General features: G+C 38.0%; 2 protein-coding genes across 5 annotated transcripts in view; one reads left to right on the plus strand and one right to left on the minus strand.

The window, feature by feature from the left end:
* Positions 1-20,053, plus strand: part of CMSS1 (cms1 ribosomal small subunit homolog) — a 371,710-nt gene that overhangs the window by 194,025 nt on the left and 157,632 nt on the right. The window contains exon 2 of one of the 3 annotated variants that reach the window (XM_031661917.1): positions 7,041-7,090. The exons of 1 other annotated variant lie outside the window; for it this stretch is intronic. The gene's annotated coding sequence lies outside the window, so the exon portion shown is untranslated. Of the gene's footprint in view, positions 1-6,870; positions 7,091-20,053 lie in introns of those variants that run through there. One more of the 3 variants, XM_031661928.1, reaches the window with a different exon arrangement.
* FILIP1L (filamin A interacting protein 1 like) overlaps positions 1-20,053 on the minus strand; it is a 294,710-nt gene that overhangs the window by 181,806 nt on the left and 92,851 nt on the right. The window lies entirely within an intron of this gene.

The raw sequence follows: 20,053 nt of genomic DNA on the forward strand, positions 1-20,053 counted from the left end.
GTACTGCCATCCCTGTTATTCAGCACTGTAGCCTCACACTTACCTCACCCTATGTTTCTCTCCTTTTCCTGCCAAATCTGATTAGAAGTACTTTTGTTGTAAGCCCATGTTTATGAAGCCATAAGTGGACTTAGTACCAATGACCATGTGGAGAAAATAAAAGAATGTTAGAACTGGCAAGTTACATATTGACTCAGTCAAACCAGCTTGATGTTTGTCTCAATGTAGTTCAGTAAATACTTACATAGCACCTGCCATATGCCCAGCACTGTCAATGTTTTATTCCCTTACGTGGTTGTTTTGTCTTTTCAGCTTCAGTGTAACAGATTCACATAGAATAAACCTGTAGCAAGTGCCTATCATGTGCAAGTGACTATGATAGATGCATTCACATGCATTTTTTCTTTTGAATCTCAAAACAACCCTGTGAAGCAGTTACTCTCTGTATCCATTTTGTAGATGGCGTAAGTGACTTAACTAATGTGTGTCAGAATTGGAATTAGAATCTCAGTCCCTTGACACTAAGTACAGTGTTTTTTCCGGTGCCTCACAAGTATCTTTGATTTGTGTACTCAAGAAGTTTTTGCAAGAAAACTAACAGTTTTCTTAAGGTCATCTTCATACTTGATCTATGATCTTCATACTTGATCTAGTGTCTGCCTCTGTTGTTCGTTTGCCCTTCAGATGCTAAAAGTCAACAGCATAGACATATGTTTATTTATTGAACAATAACCTTTAAGTTCTATGTTGAAGTTGTATCATACAAACACTAACTTTGCATGAATTCAACTACACCTGCTCAGCAAATGAATATAAAGAGAGAAGGCATAAAAATTTGCATTGTGCAAACAAGTCTTCTCAGGTTGTATTCAGTGAGTCTGTGCCTGGGAATGAACCTGAAATGGAAGGTGTATATTGATTTTTCTGTACATGTCTGGTCCCACATGCCTCTCTCAGGGTAAGCATCTTGCCTTACTCAGATGAATACCAAAACTGGAGGCAAAATCCACCTTGATTGGGCCTACTGAGAGACAGTATATTGGCTTCCTGTATGATGACTTCCTAGGGGATTTATTTGCAAGGTAATTTTGACATAAATTGAGGGTTTTTTCCCCCTCACATATTCTCCAAGAAAGCTAAACCCCAAGTAAAATGCAGCTTCCGTAGGATGATACTGGGTTGCATATAATCAAGGAGGGGATTTTTCTTTAGAGTGAACTGAAACTGTCTTGGGCTCAAGAACATTGTGTATAATGGTAGCTGAACATATCTTGTATTCTCTGTGTATTGTGCCAGGTTGGAAGGATTAATACTGAGCAGATCAAATATTCCTTGTGTTCATAAGAGAACTGTGTTACCACTGAAACCAAGGGAGGAGAACCAACAAAAGGAAAAATCCAATGAGGTCACCCATCAGAGTGGTAGAGAAAAAGGATTAAGAAAATCCCATCAAATTTAGCTGCAGGTGATGTTTGAAAGAATAGTTGTAGTCAGTTATAAGGTCAAAAGCAAGATACAAGGAATTAAGAAAAATCATCATCATCAGAACAGAGTAGCCAACAGGATGTCATGAAACCAAAAGAGGAGGGCTGCATGAAGAGACAGCACCATAGGTGGGGGTTGAGGAGTGAGAACTAGGATTGGGTGGTGATAGTACCTAACAGATAGGATTGATGGGTTTAAAAGTGGAAGCACGTAATGTCATCAAAATGAATTCTGGCTTCTGAGCTTGACTGAGATTCTTAATGTTTGAGTTTCCCCCTATGGGGCAGGTGGGGAAAATCTAGCCACTGAGAGATTAGAGGCAGGAGAATTATTGGTGTCTGCTGGGAAGCAGATTCTTATAGCCTCATACCCATTAGATATTAGATTTCACTTTTATTACTTTTCTAAGTAGTTAGGTTCTAATTTGCTTGCAGTTTGAGAAATCAAGGCTGGCTCTACAAGGCTGTCATCATGCTGGGAACGGGGGTGCCAGAATGCAGCAGGACATAACCAGAAAGCCAGTAAAGGTTCAACTCTTATGAATAGGAAAGCCAACTAATTCATTCATAATACCAAACCTTGTCTTATTCAAGGAAGTGGAGTTACAACCAGGAAACCTCCCTTTCTTTCCTGTATTTGTATAGCACCTTGTATTGTTTAAGGTTGTTGGTGATAATTTTCTTTTTCTCAGATTGCTCACTTTGTGTTTTTGGCTTAATATTCAGTGTGACTGCTTGACTACTGTCACTCAAACAGGCTGTCTTGAAAAAGGTGAAGCTGAGAGGTTAGGGGGCTCAGATTAGAATGGGATCTCAAAATGGGGTCCCTCTACCTCCACCATATAGGCATCTCCTTGGGTGCTTATTCAAAATGTAGACTCCAGGGTTCCACCTAAGACCTACTAAATATGAATCCATATTTATAGCATCCCTGAGGATTCTTATGAAGTCTAGATTTTAAGAACCCTGGTTTAGGAAATGTGAGTGTAGTATAATAAACCAAATTTTAGAAGAATAACCTTTTAACAAAGTGAATTCCAATCATTCTAAAGTTAAATTGTATTTATAAAATATAGCCAGAAATATGTGTTTTAATGAAAATTTTTAAGGCTCTTTGAAACGCTTAGAAAAATCTAAATGCAAGGCACACAGAAAATGTAAGCAGTCATAATAAACACACTTGGTTATGAGGAAGAGTGTTGTGAATTCAGAAGGTTTGTGTGTTTTGTGGAATTTCTCTTATTGCCCAAGAGAGGAAAGGACTGAAAGGAGAGAACTTGGAAGAAGCTTTCCTTGGCTTCCAAGATCCTAATCCTCCAAAATGCAGCTGCTTCCTACCCACCATCTCTTTGCCACAGACCAGCTGTGTCCCCATTCATTCCCACCTCCACTGTTGCTTTTTCAATCCACACATGCCAGAACCAGAATGGAGAATGGTAGAGAAGGGAAAGGCAGTTTGATAGGAAGTAGAATAGAAGTTTTATAGAAAAGAGGTTTCTGGAAAGCCCTAAAGCCATTAGACCAGAAAGCACTTAGCCGTAGACCTCTGGGTCAAGTTTGTTGTAGTTATAAAACTGTGTGGGATACAGGTAGGTATACTGGTGGTTTCTGGGGGTTGGGGCAGTAAGACAGGCTGACCCCATTAAGATAACCTCAGAAACTAACCCAAACTCTTTTCCCCAGCCCTCATCTGATCTTTGACTCTTATTTAAATTTTGTTTTTGTTGCCTTTGAATTGTTTCCTTTGTACAACTATTTCCCTAAATAATCCCCAGATTTCTTCATGACTGGAATAGTTAGGTACTTCTTTTGAATACTTTGCCAACACCCTTTTTTCCTCCTTCCCCATAATTATCATAACTACTACCCACAAATGGATATATTTGGTTCCGATTTTTCACTCCTTTTCATGAGGTTATCATCTAAAATATTCTGCCCCAGAATCTCTTTTGAAAAAAAGTATTTTTTCTATATAGTCATGAAGGCTATCATTCAAATCCCAGAAGTTGTAGTTTTACCCTTTTTGTTTAGTGCTATTAAAACTCAGCTTTGGAATGATGAGAATTCAGCTCATTTATCTTACATCTTTTCTTTCCAAAAAAAAAAAAAAATTCAGCTTGGGTTGCACTCAGCCCTTAGCATAGTGACTCCCAGAGTTTGCTACTTAAGTTAAGAAATTAAAACTAAGATCTTACTCTGTTTTGAATCAGATAATTAAATTAATAATTGTGGCATGTCAGCCAAAGTAAACAAGCATTCTTGATGGGTAGAACCATGCATTGTCTTAAGCTATTTGATTACTAAACCACTGCAAGCTTTTAAAATTGAACTATCTCTAATGTGCATTGAGAAGGATAAAAAATAACTTGTTTTAAAAAGTATTTTTGTTTGGTCTTGTTCTGTGTACTCTTTGTCCAAAACTAGAGCATATTCATCTTTATAAATCTTTCATTACTTACTGGCTTTCTTAGTGCCTTAGCTGGTATTTTCCACATGAGGTTTACACCATCTTGTGGCCTGCAGTTTTCTGACTCGCTTTTTCTTGCATCCTTGGCATTCATTAGACTATTGGTAAATGTTTGAAATGGGAAGAAAAGGAGAAATCACCTGTCATTTTCTGCTCTTAAGGCTTTTATTACTTTTTCTATTTTCTCTTCAGGACCATGAGAGTCAATGATTTGAGTCTCTCAGACATACCCTTTTTATCTTTTATTTTTTGAGATGAAAATATCTTATTTCCTGAAATTTTTAATTTGACTAGAAAGCTAGTCCATGTAGAGGAGAGCTTTGGTGATGTGTCTGCCCACCAAACTGATTTTTGCCATGGCTCACTAATGCGTTTTGTGTGAAATACCAAATTCTGGAAATCCTTGCTTGTGTATCTCCCACCACAAAAAAAAACGAGAAGATGAAATGAGAGAAATCAAATCATGAAAGATGCAAAAGTCTAGTCAGGAGAAACCAGTAGGAGATCCATTATGTAATGAAGAAGAGAGTCAGGGACAAAACCAACTCTCAGTTAGGTGGCTGAGGCACAGAGAGACCCAGAACTGGCCCAAAAAGTGTACAGATTTTGCTCTAATTGCATTTGAAAGTCAACCTTTAAAGTGCCTTAAACCAAACTCCAGCTGATGGAAGCTAGAGTATCGTGTAGGCAAAATGGGCCTTGTTGCTTTGACTGCCACTGTTAGGAATTGTGATACAGTACTGATAGAAAAAATATATTAGTTATCTAGTGGCAACAGGGAATTGGCCACTGCCAGCCACTGAGGTGGCTACTGGTGTCTGCTAGTGAACAGATTCTTACAGTCTCTCACCCACTGGGTACTGCATTGCATATAGTTATTAGTTTTTGAAATAGTTAACTTCTAATTTTCTTGCAAATTTGGAAACTGAGGGCTCCCTGGGAATTATAGGTTATGGTTGTTTTCCCCAGCCCAACCTTGCCTGGGACCTATACACAAAGTGTTTCCCTCCTCCACTAAGTTGCCGTAACATTTTCCACCTTCCTGATGTTTGTACTAACATAATTACAATAAATTGCCGCTGCTCTTGGAGACATTCTCTTTTCTCACATCTGGGTTTAAAGCTTTCAGTAAGGCTGCTAAGCAGTGGGAAGGAGGGAGCCTTTCCATAACTTTAAGGTCATTCCTGATAAAGGTAACTACTCCACCCCTCCTTCCCAATTAGATTCCCTGCCAGCAATAGCATAGACTTGAACCAGTGCCAAATGTTTTAATACCATAAGGACTTGCTTGATAAAGGCTATGCATGGCAAAGAAAAAAAACAGCCAAAGTTTCCCAAACTAACATTTTCCAGGATTTTCATATGAGTTGCAGCCAGGGTACCCTTCATCTAAGTGTTACCATGTGTTTGCTGTAGTCATTGGTATCCTGCAATTCTCATTCTCCGGGACTTCTAGAGATTAGAATTTAGAGGAAGTGCTGGTGATGTCAAGACGGAAATCTACTCTAGCTGCAAAGAATATAGTCTTTGACAAAAAGAAGGACAATAGCAAAGACAGGGAACAATGGTGGGGTTAATACTATGATCTTTCCAAATAATTACTAAATAATTATAAGTCTATTACACAGCAGCATTCAGCATTGTACTTCATTGTTCCATTAACGTTTTGCATATGTTTGCTGGCCTTGCTTCTCTTACTGTTATAAACTCTAGACTAGGAGGAGTATTGTCTTGCTCTGGCCCTTGTATTTTGCATGGAGAAATAACATAATGTCATCAATAGACAGTTGTTGGTTATCTGACTAGATGCAGCAAAGTGATTTTATTCCTGGGCATGAGTGGGATTCATTAATAATTACAAAGTGCCTACATAGTTCAGAAACTTGGAACACCTATAAATATAGGAAAGAAATTTTTTTCTGTTTGACATTGATTTTCAGATTTCATTTGTAATGTTAGTTTTAGCCTCAACATCCACTCAAACCTTTATCATAGTTGTTAATGAATAATAAAAATGACTGGTTTGCAGTAGACTCAAAAGAAAAAAATAAAGCCTCTTTGGCCTTTAAATATTAGAATATTCCCAAATGAGAATTCAAATTGAGTACAGGTGACTGAACTTACTGAGGCCTGTTTCAATTTGATCACTCAAAGCTTTGCCTCCTGTTTGAAGAAATTCTTGGATTTTAACCTACAGTATTACCAAGAATATAAGATCTATCTTCAGTTCAATTTATTTTCCTGTTGTCCTGAAACAAAATGGCAGCCAATATAAATTTCCCCATAATTTCACTGAAGGAGTTAGAGTTCGCAGTAGTAGTAATAATAATGATAGCATTAAAGGCAGAAACAAGATTGTCTGTTCCTGTTAGCAACCTGAGCAGTCAAAGACATTAATGGACCATGAAGACTGGAGGGCTGGGGTGACTGTGGGTCAGAGCTAATGTACATAGGCAAGCACAGTGTAGGGGAAACTTTCGTCACCTCCACTACACTAAGCCTTTTCACTTGATAGACCAAGCTCTTAATTTCCCCAGGTTGTTAATCTGGCACCTTTCATGAACATCAGTGTTCACTTTGGAAAATAAAAACGCAAACAGCCAAAACATCTAAGTGTTAAGGGGAAAGAAAATCAACAGAGGAAATTACAGTAGCACATGATACACTGGCACCTTTTACTTGAGTCATAGGAGGCAAAGATATTTGAAAGTCTGCAGCTTTGACCATCTCTTCGTAACCAGAGGTCTTGAGAAAGAGGGTGCAATGCGTGGTTTAGCTGTAGCCCTGATATGTATACGTGTCCACATTTGCAAAACTGACCCCTTAAAATACGTATGAGAGCCAAGTGGTTTGAAAGTAAATACCACTTTCTTTCACCATTGCTTTTGCTCCATGTTTACCATTTCCTTTCTAACATCAGTTACTGTTTCTAAAGGAATTGGTGTTTCCTGATCTGGTATAGTTTCTGTTTGTTTTGGATTGTCCATCAGTTGTTAAGATATCTACCATATGTTTTAGAAACTAGTATATTGAGGGTTGAGTACCACACCAAGTTCTCACTTTTTTCTTTCTGTCTCTCTTATTTTTAGGTAAGTCATCTGATTGGAGCCACATTTCATTTGGTGGAATTTTCCATTTGGTAAAGTATTGCTATTCTTATCAAATGATGTAAACTGTCGTTTTTGTGATTTGTCAGTATGTTTTTTTCCCACAACATTGTCCTTAGTAGTGTACTGTGTTCTGTATGGAAGGAAGAAAAATCAGTTGGGGAGCAGGGAGATTTGGAAACAAGAGAAAAGGCATATAACTGAGTATATTTACGTGTCGAAAAACACTTATGAAAGAAACCTGCCTCTTTATAGCTATTGTCCTCAATTTTGCCTTTTAGAGCTCCAAGAAGTAGAGAAGTTATTACTTTTCATGGTATTTAGAAAGGACCATGCTTACTTCAGAGAATCCAACTAAGAGCAGCGACTTCCAGCTGTATTTGGTGACAATCTGGCATTCCTCAACATGTTGCTATACATGTTGGCTAAAGCATTCTATATCATCTGAGAGTTTTTCTTTTGCATCATAGTTTAAGTCTACAAATAATTGCCCCTTTTAAAACACAGTTATTTAATAGAAGAAATAGAAAAATACACAATTTAGGAAGTACAAACCCAGGATTCTGTGGTGCAAGGATTGTACCAGGGCTTGTGGTCTGTGGTAATAGAAGATTGAAGCTTCTGATATTGAGCATGACGGAGACAAAGGAGACACTTCATGACAGCAAATTACTTTTCCCTAATGGTTCTGGATCTTTCATTAGTAAGAAGGATGTCTGTATTTGATATACTTTCTGTAAAAGTGAGGTAGGTTATGAATCTAGGAATTCTGTTTTCCTCAGGGAAATGTTTCTTTTTCTGTAGAACTCAACACATGTTGATCTATTGAGTAACAAGCAACCAAAACCTAAAAACCTCCTCCCAGCATCGTGCCATGCCCAGCGTGTTTCTTGAGTAGTACTTGCATTGTATGTTTTCTTTAAAAGAGACTAACTTAATAAAAAGATATAATTTAAAATACCCAGAGGACTAGTTGGATGCCATATTCCTCCAAAATGGAGTTGGACTCCATTTTCTCTTCCTTTCCTCCATTTTTAATTTTATAAACTAAATACCTGACCATTTATATCTGTAAAGCCTGTTGAGATCATGGAATGTTGGCATTTATTGTGGCTGATTGAGGGAAGACTCACAATTCTTGAATATTGGATGAAGCAGTGGATAGGATGTCATTGATGTTCTGCCAAAAAAGTTCATATATTAAACCAAAGTTCCTTCTTGGATAGAAGACTGTCCCATCTCTACCCATAGGCTCCCCTTCACGGGTCCGAGAGCCCATCAGGTAGGGAAGATCTCTGCTCTGTAAAACACTGTGTTTTGGTTGAATGAATGAATAGAATGATGAGTGGCTGAATTGTTTAATACATAGATACTCTTATCAGACTATTAAAATTCAAGTTTTAGTATCATAATATTAAAAACTTTTAAAAACGGAGAACTTCCACTTTTAGTCACAGTTATCTTGTTTGGCAGTATAAGATATTATGTGGCTGCTTTCTCGTATTTTGATTCTGATAATTCCCATATCAATTATCATTTACCTGAATTAGATTTCTTTTGAAAACCTTTGTGAGGGAGATGGTATGTGGGAAGCAAGGGATGAATATCATCATTGAGCTCAAAGTATTCAAAAAGCAACCTTAAAAATGTAAAATGAAATATTGTTTAATTCTAAACTTGAATGGGATTTATAATGTCTTTATCTGTCTTTTATATTCCAAAAGGATAAAATATCTAAAATTATTTCTTGTTTTATATCTTTACACTAGAAAGGAGATTGGTAGGATTATTATTTTGTCAACCAATCAGAAGGCCTGCCAGATATGAGATGTATAAAAATAATTTCAGTGCTGTTTTCCCATTTTCTTTCCTGAGAATCTCTAATTTTCTCATCATATCATTAAAAGCCCAAAACCAAACAAAATATTCTTTGTATTTTTCAAAAAATTGATCATCCAGGGGAAACTCCAGCTTTCTAGTGTAGTATTTTTGAACTTTGGGGGAAATCGGGAGCCTTGTAAAGGGTGGAAACTTCTGGGAATAAGAATTTTCTCTAATATTGGGAAGGCTGGGAAAGGTTCTAGTGCTTCAGGAGGATTTCAGATTCCCCCACCGTGGGCCTAATTATTTCATAGACTCAGTTCAGCTAAACTACCGTGATAAAAGGCAGACATACATGGTTGCCCCAATTATAAAATCAGTTAACATCAAGTTTTCCAGATTAAATCACTAGTAATGGATTGATTGCTGGATCCAGGAAGCATATTCTTTATTTTTATTATTATTATTATTATTTTTTTTTTTTTTTTTTTGAGGCAGGTTCTCTCTCTCTTGCCAAGACTGGAGTGCAGTAGCATGATCTTAGCTCACTGCAGCTTCCACCTCCTGGGCTCAAGCAGTCCTCCCATCTCAGTCTCCTGAGTAGCTAGGATTACAGACTGTGCCACCACACCCAGCCAAATTTTTTTTTTTTGCGGGGGGAGAGACAGGGTTTTGTCATGTTGTCAGGTCTGATCTTGAACTCCTGGGCTCCAGCAGTCCACCCACCTTGGCCTCCTAAAGTGCTGGGATTATTGGCGTGAGCTACTGTGCCCAACTGCATATTCTAACAGCAGACCATTTCAAGGCCAATGAGGTCGTGGTGGTGGTGGTGGTGGTGGTGGTGGTGGTGTTTGAGATGGAGTCTTGCTCTTGTCACCCAGGCTGGAGTGCAGTGGTGCGATCTCAGCTCACTGAATCCTCCACTTCCCAGGTTCAAGTGATTCTCCTGCCTTGGCCTTCTGAGTAGCTGGGATTACAGGCACATACCACCACGCCCAATTAATTTTTGTATTTTTAGTAGAGACGAGGTTTCACCATGTTGGTCAGACTGGTCTCGAACTCCTGACCTCAGGTGGTCCGCCCACCTCGGCCTCCCAAAGTACTGGGATTAAAGGCGTGAGCCATCACACCTGGCCGGCCAGTAAGTTTTATTAGATAGAAAGTATGTAGAGAATGTTTGAAATTATATTTAGCAGAAAATGGAATGACCATATTCATTTGTTTTCTTTATAAAATAAGCTCTTTCTAAACAGTGAAACGATATTTTTTCCTAGTTTTATTAAGGTTTAGTTGGCAAATAAAAATTGTGTACATTGACCATGTACAATGTGATGTTTGATGTATGTATACCTTGTGAAATGATAAAATCCAACGAATAAACATATTCATCATCTCACATATTTTGTGGTGAGAAAATTTAAAATCTGCTATTTTAGCAATTTTCAAGTGTACAGTATGTTGTTATTATTAACTATAGTCACCATGCTTCACAATAGATCAACAGAATTCCTGTCTAACTGAAACTGTGTACCCTTTGAACAACATCTCCCCATGTTCCTCTGTCCTGCCCCCTCCCCACTGCCCCTTGCTCCTGGCAACTGCCACTCTACTGTTTGCTGCTATGAGTTTGATTTTTTAAGGTTCCACATATAAGTGAGATAATACAATATTTGTCTTTCTGTCCCTGGCTTATTTCATTTAACATAAGGTCCTCCAGGTTCATCCACATTGTTGAAAATGATAGGATTTCTTTCTTTGTAAACCCTGAATAGTAGTATTACACTGTATATGTGTATATATATATCACATTTTCTTTATCCATTCATCTGTCAATGGACACTTGATTCCACATCTTGACTGTTATGAATAATGCTGCAATGAACATGGGAATGTAGATATCTTTTCAAGATACTTATTTCATTTCTTTTGGCTATATACCCAAAAATGGGATTGTTGCATCATATGGTAGTTCTATTTTTTATTTTTTTTAGAAACCTGCATACTTATTTTCTATATTCGCTATTCTAATTTACATTCCCACCAACAGTGTACAAGAGTTCCCTTTCTCCACATCCTCACCAACACTTTTCTTTTGTCTGTTTGATAATAACCATTCTAACAGATGTGAGGTGATATTGTGGTTTTAAATTGCATTTTCCTGATGTCTAGCGATGTTAAACATTTTTTCATATACCTGTTGGCCATTTGGATGTCTTCTTTTGAGAAATGCCTTTTCAGGTTCCTTGCCCATTTTCAATTGGGTTATTTATTTTCTTGCTATTGAGTTCTTTGAGTTCCCTATGTGTTTTGGATATTAGATATTAACCCTTTATCAGATTATTGGTTCACAAACGTTTTCTCTCATTCCATAGGTTGCCTCTTCATTCTATTGTTTTCTTTGCTGTGTCAAAACTTTTTATCTGATGCAACCCCATTTGTCTTTTCCTTTTTTCTTCCTTTTTTTTTTCTCTTTTTGCTCCTGTTGCTTGTGTTTTGGGGGTCATATCCAAAAATTATTTCCCAGACTAATATCAAGAAGCTTTTTCCCCATGTTTTTTCATCTAATAGTTTTATAGTTTCAGGTTTTACGTTTAAGGCCTTAATCTATCTTGAGTTGAATTTTGTGTATGGTATGAGATAAGGGTCTAATTTCTTTCTTCTGTATGTAAGTATCCAGTTTTCCCTGTACCATTTATTAAAGACACTGTCCTTTCCCTGTTGTGCATTTTTGGCACCTTTGTTGAAGCTCAGTTGACCCTAAAGATGTGGATTAATTTCTGGGCTCTCTGTTATGTTCCCTTGCACTATATGTTTGTTTTCATGACAGTACCATGCTGTTTTGATTACTATAGCTTTATAGCATATTTTTAAATCAAGTAGTATGATGCTTCAATCTGTATTCTTTTTGTTCAAGATTGAAGTATTTGAGGTGGTTTCATATGAATTTTAGGACTGTTTTTTCTATTTCTGTGAAAAATCTCATTGGAATTTTTATAGGTATTGCATTGAACCTATAAATTGCTGTGGGTGATATGGAAATTTTAACAGTATTAATTTTTCTGATTCATGAACACAGGATATCTTTCCATTTATTTGTGGGATAATACTTTTTACAGATTCTTGGTTTCAGGTTCATTGCTTCTAGAATTCTGATGGTCCTTGAAACCGAATGCTAAGATTATTGAGTAAAAGTTGCTACAGCTACGACTGAAATTACAGAAGAGAAACTTGTTCTTAAGTTTTCTGTGCCTCAGTGTCTTCATCTTTTTTGCTTTCATCGAGCTGCAAGTTCCTTGAAGTTAGGGACTGTGTCTCTGCTTTTGCCCATTTTTATACCTGTAGCACTTGTCACATGGCCTGGTACACAGGAGGCATTCTTTGAATATCTGATAAATGAGAGGAGGGACTACTGAATGTAAAATAATCTCTATCACATATGATCATTGTAGGGAATAATGAATGAGGTGTTGTATATGCGTGGAGAACCCAAAAATACTTGCTCAAAAATTGTTTTTTTAAAAACCTGATTCATGCTAATCAAATTCACAAAAAGACAGATTGCCTTATTTTTTTTTATTTGCTAAAATATTTTCATTGCTTTTATGTTAAAAGAACATGTGCTGACCATAATTTAACCTTTTTCGGATGACCCAAGATTATTATTCACAACACTTCATTTCAGCAAGTGTGATCATCCTTGCAGGCCCTTTTGTGGATTTAGAGGTCTCTTTACCACTCTCCTCGACAGTTTCTGAATGCTGAGCATTGGGGCTATTGAGTCAGCTTTTTTTTTTTTTTTTTTTTTGAGATGCAGTTTTGCTCTTGTTGCCCAGGCTGGAGTGCAGTGGTGTGATCTCGGCTCACTGCAACCTCCGCCTCCTGGGTTCAAGCGATTCTCCTGCCTCAGCCTCTACCCCTGTAGTAGCTGGGATTACAGGCACCCGCCACTACACCCAGCTAATTTTGTATTTTTAGTAAAGACAGGGTTTCTCCATGTTGGTCAGGCTGGTCTCAAACTCCCAACCTCAGGTGATCCACCCACCTTGGCCCCCCAAAGTGCTGGGATTAGAGGCGCGAGCCACCACACACAGCTGGGTCAGCTTTTTGTAGCTTTTCTGATTTCTTGGCTGTGAAGACTGGCAGACTTCTATGAGGTGCCTTCCCGAATCTTCCTCCCTGATGTGAATGCTCCTAATCTTCTGTGACCTTGAAACTAAAATGCTTTGCCATATGAATATGCATATAAAATAAGAGTACACTAGGAAGCTCTTTCACATGTAAAGTCTGTGCAATTCATAAATTGGCTACTCTTGAATCCTTTTTATCCTTTCGCTTATTTCTTGAATCTGAGTTGTTGTAACATTTTAGATATGTGCAAAGTTGCTATAAACTTATAAAGCAGACATTTCCTTTATCTCTTCTAATAGTGCTTCCAGGAACAGATGCAGATTTCATGACTCCTTAGTCTATGTTATCTAATGGCGAAGCAAGAATTAGTTGTGTCCAAAATATCAATCAGAATATTTCCATCTAATTATAGTTCACAGCTTCCTTATGAATCATTTTATATTTACATAAGATTTGCTTTAATTTTGTTGAACAGTAATGGAGACGTTTAATTGGGTTTTTGTTAGTTGTTCAAATTCCCCAGTTTCTCATATGTGTGTATAATTCTTCATAAAGACTTTTATTGCAGCCTCGTTTTGATATTTCCCTTGTCAAAATGATATTTCCTGAAAATGTTTATCATCAAAAATCAGTATTTATAAAATATGTGATCAATTGTATGTCTGTATCTGATTATCAATTAAGCTGAAAATGAATTGAGTGCTGGAGAAGAGTCCCATCCAGTTGGTCCATTATACAGCGTGGAAAGCACTAACATGTTACATCAGCAAAGTTTTTGGGGCTCCAATGTAGATTGGAGCAGTGAAGTTAGAAGAGACTTGTAGCACCTCCCGATGACCATGCTGACCACTCCACTACCACAGTTAACTCTCCAATTAGGAGTAACTGTTAGCTCATCACATTTCTTCAGCACCACTTTATCCTCTTTAACCCTCTGTCCTATTTATGTACTCAGACCTACCTGGCACGCACCTACCAAATAAGAGTAAGCACCATAGTAACCAAAGAGTAAAATTCTTGTATATACGCTTTGTGCTGTCAGCAACATGTATCCTGAGATCTTTGCTGAAAAGTCAGTTAATGAAATTTGAGAGTCCTTGGATTATCTGACATGTAAAGTTGTGAGCCAGATGTGGTGGCATGCACCTGTAGCCCCAGCACTTTGGGACGAGCAGCAGGGAGGATCCCTTGAGCCCAAGAGTTCAAAATCAGCCAAGGCAGCAAAGCGAGACCCTGTCTCTTTAAAAAAAATACGAAAACAAAAGAAACATTGATCTTCTCCAGCCGTCAGTGCTCCTGGTTTTCAGGTCTTCAGATCCAGACTGGAATCTCTACCATCAGCTCTCTATTTCTCAAGCCCATAACTACATCATCAATTTTCCTGGATCTGTAGCTTGCAAATTGCAGATTGTGGAACTTCTCAGCCACCATAATTGCCTTGAGTTTCCCAGGCAAAGACTTTGAAACTCTGAGAAGTGTATTCAGGAGGATTTTTAAGTTGTGCACAGTGACCAATATGTATGAAAGGTGAAGGCTGGGCGTGGGGGCTCATGCCTGTAATCTCAGCACTTTGGGAGGCCGAGGTGGGCAGATCACGAGGTCAAGAGATCGAGACCATCCTGGCCAACATGGTGAAACCCCCGTCTCTACTAAAAATACAAAAATTAGCCAGGTGTGGTGGCATGTGCCTATAATCCCAGCTACTTGGGAGGCTGAGACAGGAAAATTGCTTGAACCCAGAAGGCAGAGGTTGCAGTGAGCTGAGATCGTGCCATTGCCCTCCAGCCTAGGGGACAAGAGCGAAACTCTGTCTCAAAACAGAAAAAAAGAAAGAAAGGTGAAGCAAGCAGAATTAAAGTGTGAGAAATTAAAATGCAGTGTTGTGGCCACAAAGCTTCAGCATATTTTGTAGGTGCTCTGGAGTTGAGAGGGCCCTTCAAAGTCAGATGAGGCTCATTTGTGTTGTCAAAAATGGATAACCACATGCAGAAGAATGAAATTTGACCTTTGTCTCACTCCATATACAAAAATCAACTTGAAATGAATTAGAGACTAAAACTTAAGGCTGAAATCATAAAACTGCTAATAGAAAACAAAAAAAAAAATGTTTCTTGACATGAGTCTAGGTAGGGATTTTTTGGATATGATATCAAAGCACAGGCGACAAAAGCAAGAATAGATGAATGAAATTACATCAAACTTGAAAGTTTCTGCATAGCAAAAACAAAAAATCAACAGAGTGAAAAGGCAGTCTATGAAATGGAAGAGTATATTTGCAAACCATATATCAGGTAAGGGGTTAATATATAAGACTGTCCTACAGCTCAATAACAAAAAACAAATAAGCTCATTAAAAAATCGTCAAAGGCCCTAAATAGACATCTCTCAGAAGAAGATAAATAGCCAAAAGGTATATAAAAAGGTGTTGAACCTCACTAATCATCAAGGAAATATTAATCAAAACCACAGTGAAACATCACTCACAGCTGTTAGAATGACTGTTATCAAAAAGATCAAAGATAAGTGTTGGCGAAGTGTGAGGAAAAGAGAACACTTGTACATTGTTCAAGGGAATGCAAATTAATACAACATTATGGAGAACAGTATGGAGGTTCCTCAAAAAATAAAAATAGATCTACCTTACTATCCATCAATTCCACTTCTGGGCATATATCCAAAAGAAAATCAGTGTCAAAGCAAAAATTAGCCTGGTAGGGTGGCACATGTCTATAGTTTCAGCTGCTAAGGAGGCTGAGGCAGGAGGATCTCTTCAGCCCAGGAGACTGAGGCTACAGTAAGCTATGATCATGCCATTGCACTCCAGCCTGGGTGACACAGCCAAGGGCTAAAAGTCATAAAAATATGAACTGACAGGAGAGTAACCTCTCAAATCTTACCCTTACCAAAAGGAATAGCAGGAGATTGAAAATTAATAATAACTGATGACATTTAAAAAATAGTCTTTAAGTTCTTTAAAAGTGTACTTTTAGTGATTTAATTTCTAGAAAGATTTTTAAAGTAATTTTCTAAAAGAGAGAAAAGTAAATAAGTAAAATTGTTGTATTTTCATGTACTTAAAGACAGTAGTAGATACTTTTTTCCTCTAAAATTATTTCTAGATATCTTGACTATTGCTGTTGACTATCTTTCCATTCCTTTTCTACTTAAAATTCTTCTGTTTTTAAGCAGTATGAATGTAAGCTGATGTATGTAAGTGTAAAACTGTGATTCACGTTCTACAGAACTATCATCTTTCAAACTATTATATCAAAATATCTTAAGGAGTAAGATAATTTTTCATCATATTGTCATCCAACTTCATGACTTATTTTCTTTTTTTAATGTACTTGGAATGTATAGAAGAAAATTCCAGAAAGCTACAGTGACTCCTTTTTTTCACATAAAGGAAGTGGCTAGAATGAGATTGAGGGCAGGGGGGAATGTGACACAAGGAAACTGGCTTGAAAGCTCTATGTATTATGTGCAATTTTATTTTCTGAGTAATATCACTGATTCAGTAATTACCCTGGGTAGTAGCCATACAAGTTTTCTTGTTCCCTGAAAAGCCTTACTATAATCCAGAACTTTGCTAGCATATCATATACCTTGTAATTTTATTTTTTAAAATTAAGTGGCATTTAATGTCTTCATTTCCCCATGTAACCTTTTAAAAGCCTTGTATCTTCATTTATTTTATTGCTCCCATGCCCTCTTTCTGTTTCACGTAATTCTTTGCAATTCACTTCACTATTCTGCAAATAAATCGTTTGCAGATTTTCTAAAAACTGGATTCTTGCATTTAGGACTTGGTGCCGTGGTTTCTTAGTAGAATACAACTTTACAACCGGAAGTTGCAAGTTCCCCAAGTTCAAAATCTGTACATGTTTGCACTAGAAAGCCAAAATATTCCCTCTGTAGTCACTGAACTTCCAAAAGAAAATAGATGCTGTCAGCCTAGATAGAATTGATTCATTTAGGCTCTAATCATTTTGAAGGCCTCAGATAGGTAGGGCATGCGAGACTTAGCATTGCTTTGGCCATTCTCTTTTGAGGACTACAATTGGGTTATATCTTTTGCCATAAGCTAAAAGACAAAAACATGAATTGACAGGATAGTAACCTCTCTCACCTTACTCTTACCAAAAGAAACAGCAGCAGATTGAAAATGAATAATAATTGATAACATTTTAAAAATAGTCTTAAAGTTCTTAAAAGTGTTGACTTTTAGTGTTGATTTTTAGTGATGTAATTTAAAAATTGCAAAGCGAGTATACATGTTACTATTAACTAAGAACTATTTTATTAGAAAGTAATGAATAATTTTGCTTTTTTTTTTTTTTTTTTTGAAACAGAGTCTCGCTCTGTTGCCAGGCTGGAATGCAGTGCCACGATCTCGGCTCACTGTAACCTCCGCCCCCCAGGTTCAAGTGATTCTCCTGCCTCAGCCTCCCAAGTAGCTGGGACTACAGGCATGCACCACCACGCCCAGCTAATTTTTGTATTTTTAGTAGAGACGGGGTTTCACCATCTTGGCCAGATGGTCTTGATCTCTTGACCTCGTGATCCACCTGCCTCGGCCTCCCAAAGTGTTGGGATTACAGGCATGAGCCACTGCGCCCAGCCTAATTTTGAATTTTCTTAGTGCCAGTGTGCTGTACTTTTCAAGGCCCGTCAATTGTCTAAGACCTCAAATCCTGATGCAAAATTCCCCAGCTTACTGCTCTCAAATAGAACACACTTGTGCCAATGTCACTGCTTTTCCAGGCATCAAGCAAAACCATTGGAGGTAGTTGAATTTCTAATGACACCCTGTAGAGCTCTCCTTATACATAATAAGTTTATTCTTCTTTGGAGTTGTTAAAAAGTGAGGCTCAAGTTTTTGTGCCCTCAACTTTATCCCCCTTGCTTTATTGCTACCTTCCAAGTTCAGCATCTTCAGCATTTTTACTTCAAGAAATAAGCTTATGATGCACAGCATTAAGCAAGATGCTTTGGGAGAGGAGGACCCCTTCCCAGAAATTCAGAACTGTCCCCTTGTAGAGAAAATTCCTGTAATGTTTTGTTTTACTTCGAAAATCTGAGTGCCAGAAAGAACAAAGAGTCAAGAAAGGAGCTATCGTGAGCTCTTGAATTTGAAGCAAAATCTGTACTGTGACCCCATTTTAGAAGATCACTGGCCCTCCATAGGGCACTACTTTGAACAAATCAGTGAATTTTAAATCAGGTGTCTTGGTTGCTTATATTTTTTAAATCTCAAAAGATCTAAATTCAGATGCCAGTGAAAGCTTTGTAAAGGGAACCTCCCCTTCCTCAGCCTACCCTTTCCTTGCATTCTAGGAACTTCTGGGGGCTTTAGATATTCCCTAAATGATTAAAGAATAGATTATAATTCAATAGAACAGTGATTTGCTGATTAAATGAAGAATAGCTGATACTTTATGAAACTGTTCTTAGAAGAGCTTGGATGCTAGATCCCTTTGTGTTTCTGTGTGTGTGTGTGTGTGTGTGTGTGAGAGAGAGAGAGAGAGAGAGAGAGAGAGAGATGAGGGGGGCACCAAGACGGACATAGTTATACCCATCTCCTTTTTCCACAAAGCATTTGCAGTAGCTTGTAACCAGCACACATTATAAAATTTACATAGGGATTTTTAAATTTTTAAATAAAAATAGAGTGAAACCTATAGAAAAGAAATGGTATTAGAATAACGTTGAGTCTCTTGGGAATCCTACAAGTCTTTTGCTTCAGATGCAATTGCAGTAGCATTAAGAGAGAAGTCAAACGTCAAACACAGTTCTATCCTGAAGAAAAGGAGCAGACCTTCCATTGGCCCTCCACTCCACTGCCACCCCAAGTTGAGCCAATGCCAAGTCCAGTATCAGCCCTTGGGCTTCACCTGGCCTGTGCATTCATTCTAGTTCCACCATCTCTGCCTTCATGCTTGTTATGGCACAACTCTGCTAGAGTATTCATTCCATTTCTTTGAAAAGACCTGCAGTTCAACAATTGCACATCCCATTACAGAAACAGCATTGAGCATGATTTTGGAAAAATCACACATGCATCTTCTACTGGACCTGAGTATTCAAGACAGTTTCAGACACCCTTGGTTTATTATTCTCTTGGCTTCACACGTACATTCATGGAATGGACATAGATGAGGGATACCCAGAAACTGGCCAGGCACAGGGGAAAAGAAAGTGAGGGAGATTCCATTCTGCCTGACTCAGCCGGGATAGGTAGAAAACCTAAGGATCTTTTTCTTCAGCAGTCATCATATGTTTCCATCATTTGTTCCCATGGTTATTTTCCACTGCCCAGTTGTTATTTGCACTTCTTTTAAAACATCAGTGCATGGGCCTCAAGAGGCAAAGAGAATTGAGGTCCTACACTAGAGTCAGAATATTCAAAGTTTTGGACTGAGGTATCACCTCTGAGCTCATGCTTTTTTATTGCACTACATTTGGCTGAAGATCTGACACTAGATGCACCATAACCATTGCAAAGGCCATGCAATCTCTTGCTTTTTAGATTTCCACTGACATTTTTGCTTGCTGTTAGAGTAACCACACCTCTCCATGAGTTTCAGGTGGTTTAACCATTTAGGAAAAAGAAGGAAGGGAGAAAGAAACGAATCAGTAGTAAAGAGATGGTGCCTGAGAATGGAAAGATCACAGATGAAAGTGGAGTATGTGCTACCCTCTGGCCCAGGCCAGGTGGCTGGGTGTGGATGGACATTTTGTGTATCCCCAATGCAGTAACCCTTACAGAGATAATTCTCCCAGTTTAGCCACCACGAAGTATTGTTCTTTGTTTTTCTATAGTGCTTGTCAAAATGCTATGACAACTGACTGGTTTTATGCAAACAGAGCCTGGCTCTCAAGAGACAGTGTGTCTGAAAGTCAAACATGGATGGCAGCCATTGGCACACAGAGGAGTCAGAAACCACAGATTGTTTTCTCGTTGGATGAACAGCTTAAAGCAACGTAAAGTTAATTGAAGAATTCCTTGAAAGTGAAGTCAGACTAAAAGAAATGCTCCGAGTCTA

This window comes from Papio anubis, chromosome 2 (assembly GCF_008728515.1).
Source record: "Papio anubis isolate 15944 chromosome 2, Panubis1.0, whole genome shotgun sequence".
NCBI classification, from domain to species: Eukaryota; Metazoa; Chordata; class Mammalia; order Primates; family Cercopithecidae; genus Papio; species Papio anubis.